General features: G+C 41.7%; 1 long non-coding RNA gene across 1 annotated transcript; it reads left to right on the forward strand.

Moving 5' to 3' along the window:
* Positions 1–15,546: 15,546 nt before the first annotated feature.
* Positions 15,547–17,761, forward strand: LOC308483606. The gene is made up of 2 exons (XR_013989727.1): positions 15,547–15,587; positions 17,218–17,761. It is a non-coding gene; the product is annotated as an uncharacterized lncRNA (long non-coding RNA).
* The last annotated feature ends 543 nt before the right edge of the window (positions 17,762–18,304 follow it).

Raw genomic sequence — 18,304 nt, forward strand, 5'->3', positions numbered from 1 at the left:
TCATGGGACCGAGACGGCTCTGGTCGCCCTAACAGATGATCTCCACAGGCAGCTGGATCGAGGCGGGTCGGGGCTGCTGATTCTTCTAGACCTGTCAGCAGCCTTCGACATGGTCGATCACGAACTCCTGGACCACCGCCTTGCCCACGTGGGGATCCAGGGCACAGTCCTTCAATGGCTGCGCTCGTTTCTCTCTGGTCGGGGACAGAGGGTGGCGCTTGGGGGGGGAATTGTCATCCCGCCACTCCTTGGTGTGTGGAGTGCCTCAGGGTGCGATACTCTCCCCAATGCTTTTTAACATCTTTATGCGCCCCCACGCCCAGCTTGTCTGGAGTTTTGGGCTGGGTTGCCATCAGTATGCCGATGACACCCAACTCTATCTGTTGATGGATGGCCATCCTGACTCCGCCCCAGACACACTGATCAGATGTTTGGAAGCTGTGGCTGGATGGTTACGTGGGAGCCGGTTGAAGTTAAATCCTTCGAAGACAGAGGTCCTCTGGCTGGGACGGGACGATATGGGATTGGGGGGGGCAACTCCCATCTCTTGGGGGGGCGCAATTAGTGCCAGCACTGTCCGTTAAGAGTTTGGGTGTAATCTTCGATACCTCCCTATCTATGGAGGCACAGATTACAGCTATAACAAAGGCGGCATTTTTCCATCTCCGCCAAGCTAAGCAGTTGGCCCCTTATCTCTCTCGCCCTGACCTAGCCACTGTGATCCACGCGACGGTCACCTCCAGACTGGATTATTGTAACTCGCTCTACGTGGGGCTGCCCTTGAGACTGACCCAGAAACTCCAGCGGGTGCAGAATGCCGCGGCGAGACTCCTTATGGGGTCTTCGCTGCGAGATCACATTCATCCGGTACTATACCAGCTGCACTGGCTCCCGGTGGAGTACAGGATCAGGTTTAAGGTGCTGGTTTTAACCTTTAAAGCCCTATACGGCCTAGGACCCTCGTACCTACGGGACCACCTCTCCTGGTACGCCCCACAGAGGAACCTACGGTCTGCAAATAAAAACATCCTGAAGGTCCCAGGCCTCAGAGAGGTTAGGCTGGCCTCAACTAGAGCCAGGGCTTTCTCGGCTGCGGCTCCAATCTGGTGGAACGCTCTGTCACAAGAGACTAGGGCCCTGCGGGACTTGACATCTTTCCGCAAGGCCTGCAAGACAGAGTTGTTCCACCAGGCCTTTGGTCAGGGCCCAGCCTGACTCCCTCCTCTGGCAACCTGCACAGAATTTTGCTTAACGGTTGCCATTAATTTGATTTTAATTAATTTTTATAATGAAATGTTTTTAGAATGTTTGATTATTTGATTGTTTGATTATTTGATTGTTGTTAGCCGCCCTGAGCCTGGCTTCGGCTGGGGAGGGCGGGATATAAATAAAATTTATTATTATCATTATTATTATTATTATTTTTAAAAGGCAGGACTAACATCCTACTCACTGAAAGAGGCCACAGAAAAATTAAAAGCCAAAGGCCTGACAGGAGAAAAAAAGAGTTTTTTGCCTAGTGCCTGCTTGTTTATTTACAATCCCATACACCACACATATATACATATATATGTATACTTACATACATACATACATATATATACATACACACACACACACACACACTTATTATTTCTGCAAAGTTTTTGTCTTCCTTGCAGACTTAAGACACACGAACACCAACAGTCTTCTTTAATGTGTTACCGGAAAAATGATACTGCTTCTTGTTTTTAAGTTGCATACCACTTACAGACTTTTAAAACATTAGTGCTTAATATTTCAAATATCTCTTAAGTGCGCAAAACTTAAAAACGGTATATATGCTTTTAAATAGTTGCTTTTAAGAGTCATGCTTTTAAATAAAGCGGCAAGCTCACTATAATCAGGCCAAAGGGTGCCTCAGGCGGCTGTTTTTTGAGCGTCAGAAAAGGGCCACAAATGAATAGATACTGAAGGGTTGTAACTTTCCTACGTTCCAGAAGAGAAATATCTGGGATTTATTGACTGCCAAATAGCTTGGCCAGCCTAGGCTATGGTATTCTTATTTTTATTATTTTCCGTTTATTCCCTGCCCTTCACCATAAGCTCCCATAGTGAGTTACAACAATAAAAAAATATATAGGTTCAAAATAAACGAAAATAAACTTTCCACCTCAACCAACCAAATGTGTTAGGCCCGTTTACTCTGCATTGTACTTTAAATCATTTTTTTATTTGCTTAGCCACCCTGAGAATTACTTTTCAATTTTTTTATGCACATGAGTTTATTGTATAAAAATAAGAAAAGCTCTAGCATAATCTTGAGCTCTGTCTTGTGGTGATCACAGAGATGAAAGCTCTTTTAGACGATGGTGTCCAGTGTCTTGAGCGTGCCTGATGGACACTGCCAGGGCGAGCTAAAAACAGTGGATTTAAAATAGCACCCTTTGTCTAAAAGTGGCGCTAAAATAGTTGCTTCTGCCTGTGGTGAAACATAAGCCCATTTATCTGCCTGAACCCTAGGTCATCACAAGCCTGTTAAATACATGGTGGTTACTTATTAACAAGACTTGTTGAACTCAGACGCCAAACCCTAATCACTGCAACATTCGTATTCTGTTATTGTGTTTGCAAGGAAGCAAAACAAACCACTCAAAACTTTCTGTCCATTTTCTGATTATTATTATTTTTAAATAATATTTATTACTTTCTAACAAATTAGACATTACATAAAAAAAAATAAACAATACAATACAATACAAAAACAATACCTAACACTAAACTAACAAAAACAATTTAAACTAAAAAAAACAAACAAAAGCAATTTAAAACACATCAAATAGTTTCAACCTTTCATTCACTTGTTTCCATGACCTCCTCACACCTCCCTTTTTGTATTCCACTTCTATTAGTTGTTTCAGCAATTCCTTTCCATCTTCCTCTGCTTTCTATCCTACAATTATCTTAACACATTTTGACCTTATTTTCCCCTTTAATTCTCTATTAATCTATTTATACTTAATTCCTTATAACATTTCTGCTGAAGCCATATACCGGTAACTTCATTCCAACATTTTCCCCGGTCTCGGATTCTGCCAGTCATTTCCGCCAATTCCATATAGTCCATCAACTTCATCTGCCATTCTTCCCGGGTGGGTAAATCTTGTGTCTTCCAATACTTCGCGATGAGTATTCTTGCTGCTGTTGTAGCATACATAAAAAAAGTTCTATCCTTCTTTGGCACCAATTGGCCGACCATGCCCAGGAGAAAGGCCTCTGGTTTCTTCAGAAAGGTATATTTGAATAATTTTTCATTTCATTATAAATCATCTCCCAGAATGTCTTAATCCTTGGGCATGTCCACCAAAGGTGAAAGAATGTACCTTCAGTCTCATTACATTTCCAACATTTATTTTCGGGCAAATGGTAAATTTTTGCAAGCTTGACTGGTGTCATGTACCACCTATAAATCATTTTCATTAAGTTTTCTCTTAAAGCATTACATGCCGTAAATTTCATACCTGTGGTCCATAACTGTTCCCAGTCAGCCATCATTATATTATGTCCAACATCTTGTGCCCATTTAATCATAGCTGATTTCACCGTTTCATCCTGGGTGTTCCATTTCAACAGCAGGTTATACATTTTTGACAAATTCTTAGTTTTGGAATCTAACAATTCTGTTTCCAATTTTGATTTTTCCACCTGGAAACCAACTTTTTTGTCCAAATTGTATGCCTCCATTATTTGATAATAATGGAGCCAATCTCGCACTTTATTTTTCAATTTTTCAAAGCTCTGCAATTTTAGTCTATCTCCCTCTTGTTCCAGAATTTCCCAATATTTCGGCCATTTGGCCTCCATATTGAGTTTTTTCTGTGCCTTCGCTTCCATTGGTGACAACCATCTTGGGGTTTTCTTTTCTAACAAATCTTTATATCTTATCCATACATTAAACAATGCTTTTCTAACAATATGATTTTTAAACGCTTTATGTGCTTTTACCTTATCATACCACAAATATGCATGCCAACTAAATATGTTATTTAAACCTTCTAGGTCCAACACATCAGTGTCTTCAAGTAGCAGCCATTCTCTCAGCCAACAAAAAGCAGCTGATTCATAATAGAGTTTTAGGTCTGGCAGGGCAAATCCACCTCTCTCTTTAGCATCAGTTAATATCTTAAATTTTATTCGAGGCTTCTTGCCCTGCCAGATAAATCTGGAAATATCTTTCTGCCACTTCTTAAAACAATCCATCTTATCCAAAATTTGTAATGTTTGAAACAAGAACAACATCCTTGGCAGCACATTCATTTTTATCATAGCAATTCGGCCTAGTAATGATAACTTCGAATTTGACCATATTTCTAAGTCTTTTTTCACTTCAACATTTTTCATAATTATCCTTAAATAAATTCACATTTTTAGCAGTCATATTAACCCCTAGATATTTCACTTTCTTAACCAATGTTAATCCTGTCTCTTCCTGAAATTTCTCTCTCTCATTTACAGTTAAGTTTTTCTCTAATACCTTAGTTTTCATCTTGTTCAGCTTAAAACCTGCTACTTGCCCAAATTCTTGAATCAATTCCAATACCCTTTTTGTGCTAGATTCTGGTTCCTGTAGAGTCAATACTAGATCATCAGCAAATGCTTCCAATTTATACTGTTTAACTCCCACTTGTATACCTTTAATCTCTTGGTCCTTTCTTATCATGTTTAGCAAAACCTCAAGGACCGATATAAAAAGCAGTGGAGAAATTGGGCAACCTTGTCATGTCCCTTTCTCAATCTTTAACTCTTCTGTCACTACATTATTCACAATTAATTTTGCCTTTTGTTCTGAGTAAATTGCACCTATACCATTCTCAAAACCTTGGCCTACCCCCATCCCCTGTAGATTCTTCTTCATAAAGCTCCAAGAAATGTTGTCAAAGGCTTTCTCCACATCCACAAATATCAAAACAGCCTTAGTATTAATATTCACTTGAAGTTTTTCTAAGATATTAATTATATTCCTCATATTGTCAGACAAATGTCTGCCTGGGAGAAAGCCCGCTTGATCTTTATGGATTTCTTCTACTAACACCTTTTTTAGTCTTTTAGCCAAAATGTCTGCAAAAATTTTATAATCCACATTTAGCAGCGATATGGGGCGGTAGTTTTTGAGCTGCATCTTTTCAGTCTCTGTTTTCGGTATAAGTGTAATGTAAGCTTCCTTCCATGACTCTGGTGCCTTTCTTCCTTCCAATATTTCATTACAGACTTCCTTCAATGGTTGTATTAACCAATCTTTCAAATATCTGTAGTATCTTGAAGTCAAACCATCTGGTCCTGGAGATTTACCTAATTGCATGTTCTGGATAGCCCCTTCCACCTCCTGGTCTGTTATTTTATAGTTCAACATTAGTTGTTTTTCCTGTGAGATTTTGTGTAGTCCATTTATATTCAAAAATCGATCGATGTCCATTTCTTTCTGCTTCTCCTGTGTATAGAGTTGTTTAAAATACCTCTGGAAACACTTCCTAATTTCCACTGGGTTCTGTATATTTTTTCCTTCCACTTCCAAATTCGTGATAGTATTGAGTTTTTGTCTTTTTTTCAGTTGCCAGGCCAACAATTTCCCACATTTATTTGCCGATTCGAATGTCTTTTGCCTCATCTGTTTAATCTTCCATTCTATTTCCTGATTCATCAACTTTGCATATTGTACCTGGTATAACTTTATTTCTTTCAAAATCTCCTGTGACTTTGGTTTTGCTCTCAATTTCTTCTCTCCTTCTCCTATCTTTCCCAGGATTTTATCCTTTTTTTCATTCTGAATTCTCTTCTTAATTGCATTCTGTTGTATTAGGAATCCTCTCATAACCGCTTTGCTTGCATCCCAAATTACTCTTTTTTCTACTGTAGTATTCATATTTATCTCAAAATAGTCTCTTAGAGTTTTTTGGGCCTTCTTGATCACCTCTTCATTCCTAAACAGAGAGTCATTCATCCTCCATCTGAAGGAGCCGCTTGGCATTAATTTCATTTCCGTCTTCACCGCATTATGGTCCAAACAAGTTTTAGGGCAGATCTCCACTTTGCTAATCTTCGGGGCCAGTCCCCTGGTTACCCAGATTTGATCAATTCTTGTCCATGTCATTTTAGCCTCAGAGAAGAAAGTTCCCTCTCTTCCCAGAGGGTTCTTCATCCTCCAAATATCAACTAAGTCCATATTTTCAGTCATGTCAAAAAAGGTTTTTGGTAGTCTACCATCTTTGGTGACTACCTGTCTCTGTGCCTTATCCATATTTGTAGACACCACTCCATTCATATCTCCCATCAAAATCATGTTATACTCCATATAATCCATCAAGATCTCATGTAACTTCTTAAAAAATTCTGATTTCCCTTCATTTGGTGCATATATACCTAAAATCAAAAATTTCTCTCCTTGTGATTGAATTTAAATTGCTACAAATCTTCCTTGGTCGTCTTTAAATAAGAATTTCGGTGATAGGCTCTCCTTTGCATAAAGGACCACTCCTCTTTTTTTAACTTTGTCTGATGAGATGAATTCCTGGCCCAGTCTTTTATTAATCAATATTTTCCTGTGTAGCCTTATCACATGTGTTTCTTGTAAACAAATTAAGTCCAAATGTTCTTTTTTCAATAAATGAAAAATTTCCTGTCTCTTCTCAGGGAAGTTCAGTCCATTTACATTCCAGCTCAAAACCTGCAACGCCATCATGTAATTACGCTAATGTTCCTCCAACTGCACCCAATGCTTGCTCTTCTTCTGTTGGTAATAATGGTAACACTTTCACTGGGGAGTCCAGTCCAAAAGATAATGTTGATATGTCCAGTGTTTCCTTGTTTGGTGATCTTCTGTCCAATGCTCTCTGCTCTAGTGCTCTATCTGGTGATCTTCTGTCCGATGCTCTTGGCTCTTTTCCAAGTCCCTTCTGCAAATCTTCCTCGTACTTGTACAAAAATTTCACTTTGTCCTCTACTGATCTTATTTTTATTTTCCTACCTTTAAAGCTGAATGAAAGGCCTTGTGGAAATTCCCACCTAAAAATAATTTTATTTTTTCTCAGCAGGTCAACAATATCTCCGTAGTCAGGCCTGAGATCCAAAAGATATTTCGGGACGTCTTTAAAAATTACCACTCTTGACTGTTGTACTTCTAGGTTCTTCTGGTAGTGCCAACCCAAGATTTTATCTCTCTCTTCTTTCGTTCGAAGAGTAATCAGGCAGTCTCTTATTATATTCTTCTCTTTTTTCCCTCCTCTTCCAAGTCTAAAGGCCCTCACAATTCTAAATTCTTCTTGTCCCAAGTCCAGGCCCCAAAAATCAGCAAATTCCTGTGTAAGAAAGTCTATCAGACTTTCCTTCTCAAATTCCGGTAGACCTCTAATCCTCAGATTTGTCTGTTTTTCTTTAAGTTCAATCATAGCAAGCGTCAGCTTATGTTCATCAAGTTGTCTCTGAAGGACTGGGATTTTCTCTTTTTCCAATTGTGTTACTTTACATTCAGCAGCTGCAGCCTTTTCCCTAGCTTCCTCCGCGGTCTGCCGTGTCAAATTGGATTCCTGTATCAATTTCTGAATCGTTTCTGTATTAGTATTTTTTTTTTTATTGCTGTTTATTAAAGTTTCAAAAAATACAAAAACAGAAAATAAAAATAGAAAAAAATACAAAATACAGAAAAAAGGATAAAGTTTTTAAGATATAGCAAAAAAAATAAAAATAAAAGGAAACATACAAAATAAAAACAATTAAAAACACATCGTTAGTTTTCCATAACATATCCTCCTTTCACTTATTTCCCCGGACCTCCTCGTACCTCCCTTTTTTGTATTCCAGTTCAGTTTGTTAGTTCAGCAAGTCCTTACCATTAAGCTTTTACCCATTTATAAAACCTTTTTTCGTATCTCTTAAAGCATTACAGCTGGAAACCACTTAGTTTCTATCCAACATCCTTCTAAAATTCCTTAATTTTACAATATTTCTGTAAATAGTCTTTAAATTTCTTCCAGTCTTCTTTCACCAACTCTTCTCCCTGGTCTCGGATTCTGCCAGTCATTTCCGCCAATTCCATGAAGTCAATCACCTTCATCTGCCATTCTTCCAGAGTGGGTAGATCTTGTGTCTTCCAATACTTTGCAATGAGTATTCTTGCTGCTGTTGTGGCACGTTTCTGTATTAGTATTCACCTTTAGTCCCAAATTGTTTATGCTTTCCGTATTTAAATCATTTTTTTTTATTTCCAGCATCCACTTTCTTATTAAGCTGTTCCAATGCGTCATTTATCTTACTTAACGCAACCGCTATTACCTCTTCTGATAGCATTCCTTTTGATTTTGGTTGTGCCGATGTAGACACAGCAGCAGCCGGGGGAAGGGGATCTGGTATTGAACTTCTCCTAGGTTGCTGCCTAATCCTCCCAGACCTTAAAGTTTTTTCAGCAGCTGACAATTCTATTTTTTCCTTTCCATTTGCCATAACACTTAAATAATTCAAGATCAGTCCCAGAGTCACACAGTTCTTATCTTACAGCTGGAAATTTCCCTAGCTCCACACTTGTAGAACTCTTATAGAACAGCCAGTTTCATAAACTTCCACTAGGGGGAAACAGTTTCAATTTATGTTACTTGTTTTGATAAATAATGTCCTCTTTTATTTTTTTTAATAAGATATTTATTGAGATTTTCAAAATGTTACAAAATAAAAATAAAGAAAGAAGAAAATACAAAATAAAAATGGTTAACAAAGTAAACAAAGAGAGAAACAAACCACTTCCAACAATACGAATACAAATTCAAAATAAGAAAAAAACCCCGAAAAAAACAAAAATACACGACAAACATTTAAAAACATTTAAAAACAAATTCATTATTCTCAGATCCTCAACTGTCATTACCTTCTTTCTTTGACCTCCTCCTCCTCCCTTTCTTTGTATCCTAGTTATTAATTATCCCAGCAAATCCTTTCCATATTTCATAATATTCTGTCGTTACATTACCTTAAACTGTTTTAATCTTATCTTCTTATAAAAAAACCTTGAAACATAAAGCTTAAGTCTTATCCTTACCAACTTCTCATAACCATAATATTCTTTCATAATTCTTTAAGCATCTTTACTAAAGCCGAGTAGTTTCATTCCAACATTTTTTTAACATTCATCAATTTTATAAAACAGTCCTAATAGTAAAAAAAGAAAGAAAAAAAGAAATACAAACAGATCCAATCTTCATCCAGCATCCCTTCCTCCTGGTCCCGGGTTTTGTCAGTCCTTATTATCCCATCGATCTAGCGCATTAACCTGGCAACCTTATATCCGAGGCCCTCAAGTCTCTTCCATGTCCCTTCCGCAGCTCTTCTTCATATTTGTAACTGTATTTTCCCTTGTCTCCTGCTCGTGGTAACTCCAGCTTGGCAATATTTTTGACCCTTCTCGACAGATCAGCCCCTTTTCCATATTCAACACTAAATTCCATGTGATGTTTAAAAACATGTTTCAAAAACCCTCCAAAATTAAGAGCCCCCACAATCCCAAACATCTCACGGCCCATTGCCAGATTTGAAAAGTCCAAACATCCCAGCATAGGGGGGTCAATCCAGCCCCCCATTTCCAAGCCAAACCAAACTTTTTCTTTCCAAATCTGGCTTTTTCCAAGTTCATTTGTCAAATCCATATTCCTGTTGGGCCTGTTCTGTCAGGACGCACTCCTGATTTAATTCCTGGGTGGGCTCCACATATTTTTCCACTGTCTGTTCAAAATTTCCCACTGCCTGTTCAAAATTTCTAGTCAAAGTCGCCATCAAATTCATCTTCTCATGTAACTGTTCCAGTAGGGCATTTGTTTTATATAAAGCACACAACAGAGCTTCTGAATACATTGTCCTGCAAGGTCAAATGTCTATTCCCACGATTGTAATCTGTAACAGCTGCCGGCTCCCTGGAATTAGTTACAGTTTCACAGTCTCCCTCTAGGGGGAAAACTTCTATTTGTTCTTGCAACAAAGTTTTCCTTTTTGAGATATTTTGTCAATATTTGTTCCTTTAAAATGCGAAAGGAAACAGTGGAATCACTATGTTTCTCTTCTTTAGCTATCTGTCAAAAACGTTTGTCTCCGGTCAATGAGCTTTAAACGTCAGTCCTGACACCCCGCTCCAGGGTCAGGACGGTGGAAAGTTACTTTACTTTAAACTCACTTTAAACAGTCCGAAAAAGATCCCCCTTCTTCTCCTGCTGTCGAAGGGGGGTTCCACAATTTTAAATGATGAAATCCAATCCTTTAAAGGCGATTTTCTAGGCTCTAGTTTACGTTGTCTTTGCTTTATTCTGTCTACAAAAGAACGGAAGGCTGACTTCCTGTTTAGACCTTCCCATTCAGTACCAAATTGAAAATAAATTTTTAAATCCAATTCCTTTCTGTTCGCAAGTCCTTATTTAAGGTCCAGTTGTTCAAAGTTTAAGTACTCACGGGTGCTTATTTTAGAGTCCAAATAGTCCCAGGAAAAAGGCAGCGCTCTCCGGCAACGGCTATGCGGCTTCGCTCCACGGAAATAGCAGTTGACTCACAGCACCGCGCCACTTCCCCCTCTTCACTTCGGAGCCCGTTAATGGGTTCCTTTGCGAGTTGGGGGGGCGCTAATGGTGCCCGCCGAGTCCCATGGTCACAGGCTTCATCCGCCTGTGATTTTTAAAAGGGTCCCCGCTTCGCCGTAGCGGAGAAGACCCGTTTCACGCGGAGCTAGTCCCTCCAATTCAGAGGGAGTCCGCCATTGCCGATGGCGCCACCCCGGAAGTCCTCAATAATGTCCTTTTTTAAACACAATTCAAAGATCCAAAGTTAGTTTCAATTTTCTGCTACTATTTGTTCCTTTTTATAAAGACACAAAGACTGTAGAAGCAATATAGAAACAAAGTATTTGTCTTGCTTAGCTAGCTGTCACTGAACATTCCAAAAGACTTCACTCCAGCAGGCAGCCCGTTTCCAGGATCGGAGCAGCAAAATTCTGACTCTCTTCACTCTCTCCTGCAGGTCTGCTCAGTCCACAACTTCCCCCCTCTTCTCCTGCCCCCGAGGGGGGAAAATGTTCTTTACCGTTGAAATTTTAATCTTTTGCAAAGGGCTTCCCAAGGCTTCAGCTTACAGCCTTTTTGCCTCAGTCTGTTTACAAAAAGGGGAGGCGGACTTCCTGCTTTGAACCTCCCCGCTTCGATACCAAATTGTACGCTTAAGAGTCTAATTCTCCCGTTCCAGCTCTACTCACGGGTAAATACTTTAGATTCGAATTGTCCACAGGAAAAAGTCAGTGCTCTCCGGCAACAGCTATGCGGCTTCACTCCGTGAAAAAAGCAGTTGTCTCGAAGCACTGCGCCACTCACCCCACGTCGCTCTGGAAGCCCAGAATCGGGTTTCCCCGCGAGTAGGGGAGGCGCAAAAGGTGCCCGCCGAATCCCACGTTCACAGGCTTCTCCCACCTGTGATTTTTCCTGGGTCCCCGCCTTTGCCATAGCGGTCAGACCCTATTTTCCACGGGGCAAATTCCTCTGGTCAGAGGAATTCCGCCATTGCCGATGGCGCTAAACCCGGAAGTCCCCTATTTTCTGATTATTTCCCCATGCCGAGACCGCATTAAATAAATCATATTTTTTTAAAAATATGCTGCTTGATCGTAAAAACAAACAAAAAAACTCAAGCAGTTTACAAAAAGAATGGAACAATTAAATTATCAGTAAAACACAGTGGAAAACAGCCATATAAAATCTTCAAAAGATATCAACCATAAGCTAAAAAAACAGATTAATACACGTGTCAACATCCTGGATAGGTTTGCCCAAACAAAAATGTTTTTAGCAGGTGCTGGGAAGAGTGAAGGTTTGGTCTAATGTCAATAGGCAGGGAGTTGCAAAATGTATGTGATGCCACATTAAAATACTGATTTATTGCAAATGCAGAATGAGTATATTTTATGTAGGACCTTTAATGCTCCCAGTTGCTCAGATTGGAGCAGTTGTGTAGGTGTATGTGGTCTAAGGCAATCTCACAGGTAAAGTTGGCTTGCATGTTATTAATTCATATCATGACGTTGGGCTCGTTCACATGTTGCACTGGTATGAAGTGTCTCTGCACTCGTACAAGGGTTTGTGTGAAACTGTGTGCCCTTGATTTGCACACTCGGCTGTGTACCCCCTTACTGTTGGGTACACAGACTATACATTCATATTAAGTCTTTACATTTAAATAACTGCACGAGTGTACAGCTCAACTATTTCTGTACACAGGTACACAGATTTTTCACTCATCGAAAGTAACACGTGGATGCCCCTATCTTGTGCTCCAAAGGGGTTCTGGATTTCATCAGTGGGATTGACTATCCTCTTGGAAAGTCTGTGGTTGCAGTTTCCAAACAACTACTTTCCTGGTTGGCTTTGGACATTTGGTGAATAGGAATCGCCTTCTAAATGACCACAACAAGAAAGATTTTGCATGAGAAGTGATACAGAGTGGGTGGGTTTGTTTGACCACACAAACTAGCTTAAGGTAAAGGTAAAGGGACCCCTGACCATTAGGTCCAGTCATGGCTGACTCTGGGGTTGCGGCGCTCATCTCACTTTATTGGCCAAAGGAACCGGCGTACAGCTTCCGGGTCATGTGGCCAGCATGACTAAGCCGCTTCTGGCGAACCAGAGCAGCGCACAGAAATGCCATTTACCTTCCCACCGGAGCGGTACCTATTTATCTACTTGCACTTTGATGTGCTTTCGAACTACTAGGTTGGCAGGAGCAGGGACCGAGCAACGGGAGCTCACCCTGTCGTGGGGATTCGAACCACCAACCTTCTGATCGGCAAGTCCTAGGCTCTGTGGTTTAACCCACAGCACCACCCGCGTCCCAGATACAAACTAGCTTAAAGGTAAAGGGACCCCTGACCATTAGGTCCAGTCGTGGCCGACTCTGGGGTTGCGGCGCTTATCTCACTTTATTGGCCGAGGGAGCCGGCGTACAGCTTCCGGGTCATGTGGCCAGCATGACTAAGCCGCGAACCAGAGCAGCGCACGGAAACGCTGTTTACCTTCCCACCGGAGCGGTACCAATTTATCTACTTGCACTTTGACGTGCATTCGAACTGCTAGGTTAGCAGGGGCAGGGACCGAGCAACGGGAGCTCACCCCGTTGCGGGGATTCGAACCGCCGACCTTCTGATCGGCAAGTCCTAGGCTCTGTGGTTTAGCCCACAGCACCACCCGCATCCCTTACAAACTAGCTTAGGCAGTATTTAAAAGGGGTCAAACAAATCCATGGAGGATAGCCTAATCACATAGCTAGGGTGGTGTAAATGGAACCTTCATGTTCAGTAGCAGTCTACCTCTCTGCTGTTGGAGATAAATAGGCAAGAGAGGGATGCTGTCTTTTCAAACCTTGTTTGTGGGCTACTGGGAGAGATGGATCTTCAGTGGGTTCTAGCAGGGAGCTCTTGCTATTAACTTACCAGTTGAAAACGTGTCTAGTAGCATTTGTAGATGTATTTGTAAGACATCTCACCCTCTGGACTCTCTCTCTCTCTCTCTCTCTCTCTGTGTGTGTGACACATACACATACACATGCATGAATTTAATGCACTAGTGGGCACAGAACCTAGAGATTGCCACTCTGGTGCTGAAAGGCATTTCTTCCACTCTGAACATGTATAGATTTCCCTGGGGCCCCTTCTGCCAGTTGAAAGCCTCCATCCTTTTAATAAAAGGGAGGGAGGCTGAAATTATAGTGACCTCCCCTACAGGGTTACTGTGACAATTGCATGAGCAGTGGTGGTTATCTGGCAGGCGGGTGGAGGGGCCGAGGGGGGAGGAAACCAGGTCACTGTGGAAAGGGTGAGGCAGTATCAAAACCCCTAACGGCAATTTCTAGGGATTTCCAAGAATGCTGCAAGATCTTGTTTGGCTGGCTTTCAAGGGCTGGTGTTACGAACAGCTGTGCTTTATTTTTAGAACTGGGAATCTCTGGCTTGGTTCTGCAGGTGCAAAACTAGGCTGTATTTCACCCGAGTCAAAGACCCAGTTTGGCACACACCCCACATACATTTGCGTACACACACACACACAGAGGCTGGGAGCCTCAATGGCACCCCTCTGGAGGTTTTGCCAGGGGCAAAAATTTAGCTCGCCACCACCACCATGACTCTGTGTTTTGGTTGGATTTTGAGAGAGAGGAAGAGGTATTCATGAAATTTTCTTACATATTTTGTGCAAATGGGGAAGAAATTAAGATTTCTCTGATTTTATCCAGCATCTTGCCTTCAAGCTCTGCCTTAGATGCTGCACACTGACCATTTCTTAGAATATGGACATAGGAATTGGAGCCTCTGATCTCTCTTTAACTGGAGGCAACCTCTTCGGTGGGTGGTATTGAGCATTTGAACTTGCAGTCATCCTGTCCTGCAAATTGTCCCTGTTTTGGGACAATGACAAAGGTTTGCAACCAAACCTCTGCCTGCTCAGAGTAGACCCATTGAAGTTGACTAGCATAGGTCCAATAATTTCAGCGGATTTTCTCTGAGTAGGACTTAGGGCAGGACTTTGAGAGCTGTTGTGTGAATAGGAGTTCACTTTTTGAATAAGAAGAATTATATGTCAAGCGGGGTGGGGGTGGGGATCAGGATTTTAGAGATGCTTAGGTGGGGCTGTGGGTTAAACCACAGAGCCTAGGGCTTGCCAATCAGACGGTCGGCGGTTCGAATCCTCGCAACAGGGTGAGCTCCCCGTCTTCTTCATTCTGTGTGTCATACAGTCACCAGTGTCACCTGAGTGAAGGTTAACTCTCTTAACTTCTGTCACATAGAAGTCTTGTCCACCAAGTTTTCCAGGGCAGTTTTCGCCCAGTAGAGACTTTGGAGGCCCTTAATAGAACTGAAAATAATTAGGAATGCCTAAGAGAATGCAGGGACGCGGGTGGCGCTGTGGGTAAAACCTCAGCGCCTAGGGCTTGCCAATCGCATGGTCGGCGGTTCGAATCCCCGCGGTGGGGTGAGCTCCTGTCTTTCGGTCCCAGCTCCTGCCCACCTAGCAATTCGAAAGCACCCCGAAGTGCAAGTAGATAAATACTGTATTTTTCGCTCTATAAGACGCACCAGACCACAAGACGCACCTAGTTTTTGGAGGAGGAAAACAAGAAAAAAAAAATTCTGAATCTCAGAAGCCAGAACAGCAAGAGGGATCGCTGCGCAGTGAAAGCAGCAATCCCTCTTGCTGTTCTGTCTTCTGGGATAGCTGCACAGCCTGTATTCGCTCCATAAGACGCACACACATTTCCCTTTACTTTTTAGGAGAGAAAAAGTGAGTCTTATAGAGCAAAAAATACGGTAGGTACTGCTTTATAGCGGGAAGGTAAACGGCGTTTCCGTGTGCTGCGCTGGTGTTGGCTCGCCAGAGCAGCTTCGTCACGCTGGCCACGTGACCCGGAAGTGTCTCCGGACAGCGCTGGCCCCCGGCCTCTTAAGTGAGATGGGCGCACAACCCTAGAGTCGGACACGACTGGCCCGTACGGGCAGGGGTACCTTTACCTTAAGAGAATGCAAGGATATCAGTCATTTGGATCTGCAACAGGTAATCTCACATATCTCCCCTGCCCCCTGCCCTGCTCCAGCTCCTGTAAATTTTTTCCCACGGTTGGAAGTGGCTTGCAAATATTAGGTGCACCTCCTCCAGTGTTTTTTTTTTCCTATACAAAAAGAAACAACCACACAAAATGACTAAGAGAAGGTATACCCACGGCCTTCCTGCAGGGGATTTACTCTAAGACCCCTATTACTCAGCGTTTATGTCCATGCACAATGAATGAAGTAGAGGACTTCATACATTTCTATTTCTACTGCCCTATTTATGAGCCAATAAGACCTAAGCTCCTCCTCTTGATCCCGTCCACCATTACATCTAAGGAAGACTGTTTGAAATCGCTTCTTGTGGACGCAAATCCCCAAATTTCACGTGGGGTGGCAATCTTTATAGTGCAGGCTCTGAAACTCAGGGCTACTCTGACTGGGTAGTGTGTCCTAGACCTGGACCTGTTTTAATTCTTTTTATTACTTTTTCAACCCAATGTGCCGAGCCTATTTTGGGGCCATTTTATGTTTTATATACATCCGCATTTTGGATTCTTGGCGCTGGCAACTAAATCTTTACATTATTGTCTTAGGGTAATTTAAATGTCATTACGCCAGTAATATCGCTTTGAATTTTGTTTGGTTGCTTGTCTCTAGTATTTTTGTCTTATTTTGCTATGGCTGTATGCTAATGCAATAAAGGTTTTGATTGATTGACTAAGAGAAGGTGATGCTTTTAAACATGTGTGTAAGGATTTATGCAAGATCCACTGGCAATTTGGGGGTTTTGTTGTATACGTTATCATAATGGTATACTTGGTAATTAAATATTTCTTAATCTGTGGGAAGGTTTGGGTTAATGTTCTTGCATATGTCCCTGATTTGAATGGAAGATAAAATTGTACCATGCTAACAAATAAACATCAAATTGTTTTAGCTTTGCCTGTAGCTAATTTAAGCTGGTATGGGTTTTTTGTTTTTGTTTTTTTGGTCATAGCAATTTTCAATATGTATTTTCAGGCCTCCCATAGGCGGTTTCTCCCCCCACCTCACTATTATTTATTCCATTTATTCATCAGTTTTTACAAAAAGATGTCTCAAAGCATCTAACAAATCCATAAAATCCCCCCCAAAACACACAAAACACCTCTTTTGCAAATTTCCTTTCTCTCTTATTGGAGCCTTCCCCCTTGTGGCGAAGCAGATGTACAACCACGAATTATTCTTATTTTTTAATGTAATTACTGTAAAGTGTTAGGCGCTAGGTGTCAAAAGCAAAGGTGGTTCAGGAGGGGAAAACCTTACAGCTGCCCACATTAATTGTGATATAGAAAAATTAGGGGTGACTGGTTTTTGCTGCCCAACTTCCCAAGAGACTGAGTCCTCAGGGGCGAAGGAAGGCGTCGTGACACCCAGGGCAGGCGTCGCTACGTAGGGCGCATGTGCGTATGTAGCGATGCCGTACATGTGCTGTATAGCGGTTTGCAGCTGGTGACGCTCCAGTGCCGTATGGCTCCCACGCCCCCTGTTGCGACGCCACTGAGTCCCCTAAGTCCATGATCGGTCAGAGATGAATGGATGGAGGCAGGATGCAGTGAAAGCAAGGCAGATCTTTATTTTTTCTGTTCCAGCAGAGTTCCCTCCCCTCCTAGCAAGAAGGCAAGAGAGACCCAGGACCAAGAAGAAACATCTCTTTGAAGGGTTTGCATTTTGGCGGGGAGAAGAAGCACTCCTTCTCTACAAACAGTCAGAAATCACATATAAGGTGGGGTTGCTGTGGCTCAGGCAGGCCAAGGGGTGATATTCCTGAGGACTGAGCAAGTTTTACTTAGTTCCAGACACATTTTACACAAAACATTTGCATTTGATATGACAATCAGGATGCCGGTTAGACATCCCTCAATGCACAACATCTGAACAAACGATGACAATTAATACAAAGGAGGTTCATAGAGATAGGGAAGGAATCCCTTCAGGAACTTCCCGGAATTGCTATCTCCCTACCTGTTCTCAAGTTTAAGGAGGCAGAGGAAATATTGAGTCTCTTTAGGGGAGCCAAGATGGCTTTTGGGTTGCTCTCCTGTACTATTTTAGACATGTGGTTTATATACTTATGTATGTGTGTTTACCTTGTGCAATTATCAACATTTATTCTATATTTGAGACCTTAGAATTCCTTTTTAAAATTTTTATTTATTTGGTTTTTCAGATTAAAATTTCACAGTCCCATATCCAACATACAGCATAAAAACAAGATTCCAAGGAATCTCTTGGGACTGCCCTCCTCCCCTTTGTGGGTTCTATTGTTAATCACTTCATCCTGCCTCTTTTATGAAAACCCAAGTCTTTTACCGCTCCATTGTGTCCAAAATTCACCATTAAACTGCAATGGAGACCTCAGGATTCCCATGAAAATTGGGAGGCGGGGTGCTTTAAATGTCGAGGGCATCTTGCAGCTTCAGTCTAAACCACTGCGCAAAGCAGATCGGAACGAATGCTTCGCCGCTGAGTTGCAGCCCATCCCTTAGGAATGAATACAAGCAAGATCCTAGTCCTCAGGGACTCGCTTGCGGAGCCGCGCTTTCCCTGCCGCAGGTGGTCGGGGCTAATAATAATAATAATAATAATAATAATAATAATTTATTATTTATACCCCGCCCATCTGGCTGAGTTTCCCCAGCCACTCTGGGCGGCTCCCAATCAAATGTTAAAAACAGTACA

This window comes from Podarcis pityusensis, assembly GCF_964106645.2.
Source record: "Podarcis pityusensis genome assembly, chromosome: 8".
NCBI classification, from domain to species: domain Eukaryota; kingdom Metazoa; phylum Chordata; class Lepidosauria; order Squamata; family Lacertidae; genus Podarcis; species Podarcis pityusensis.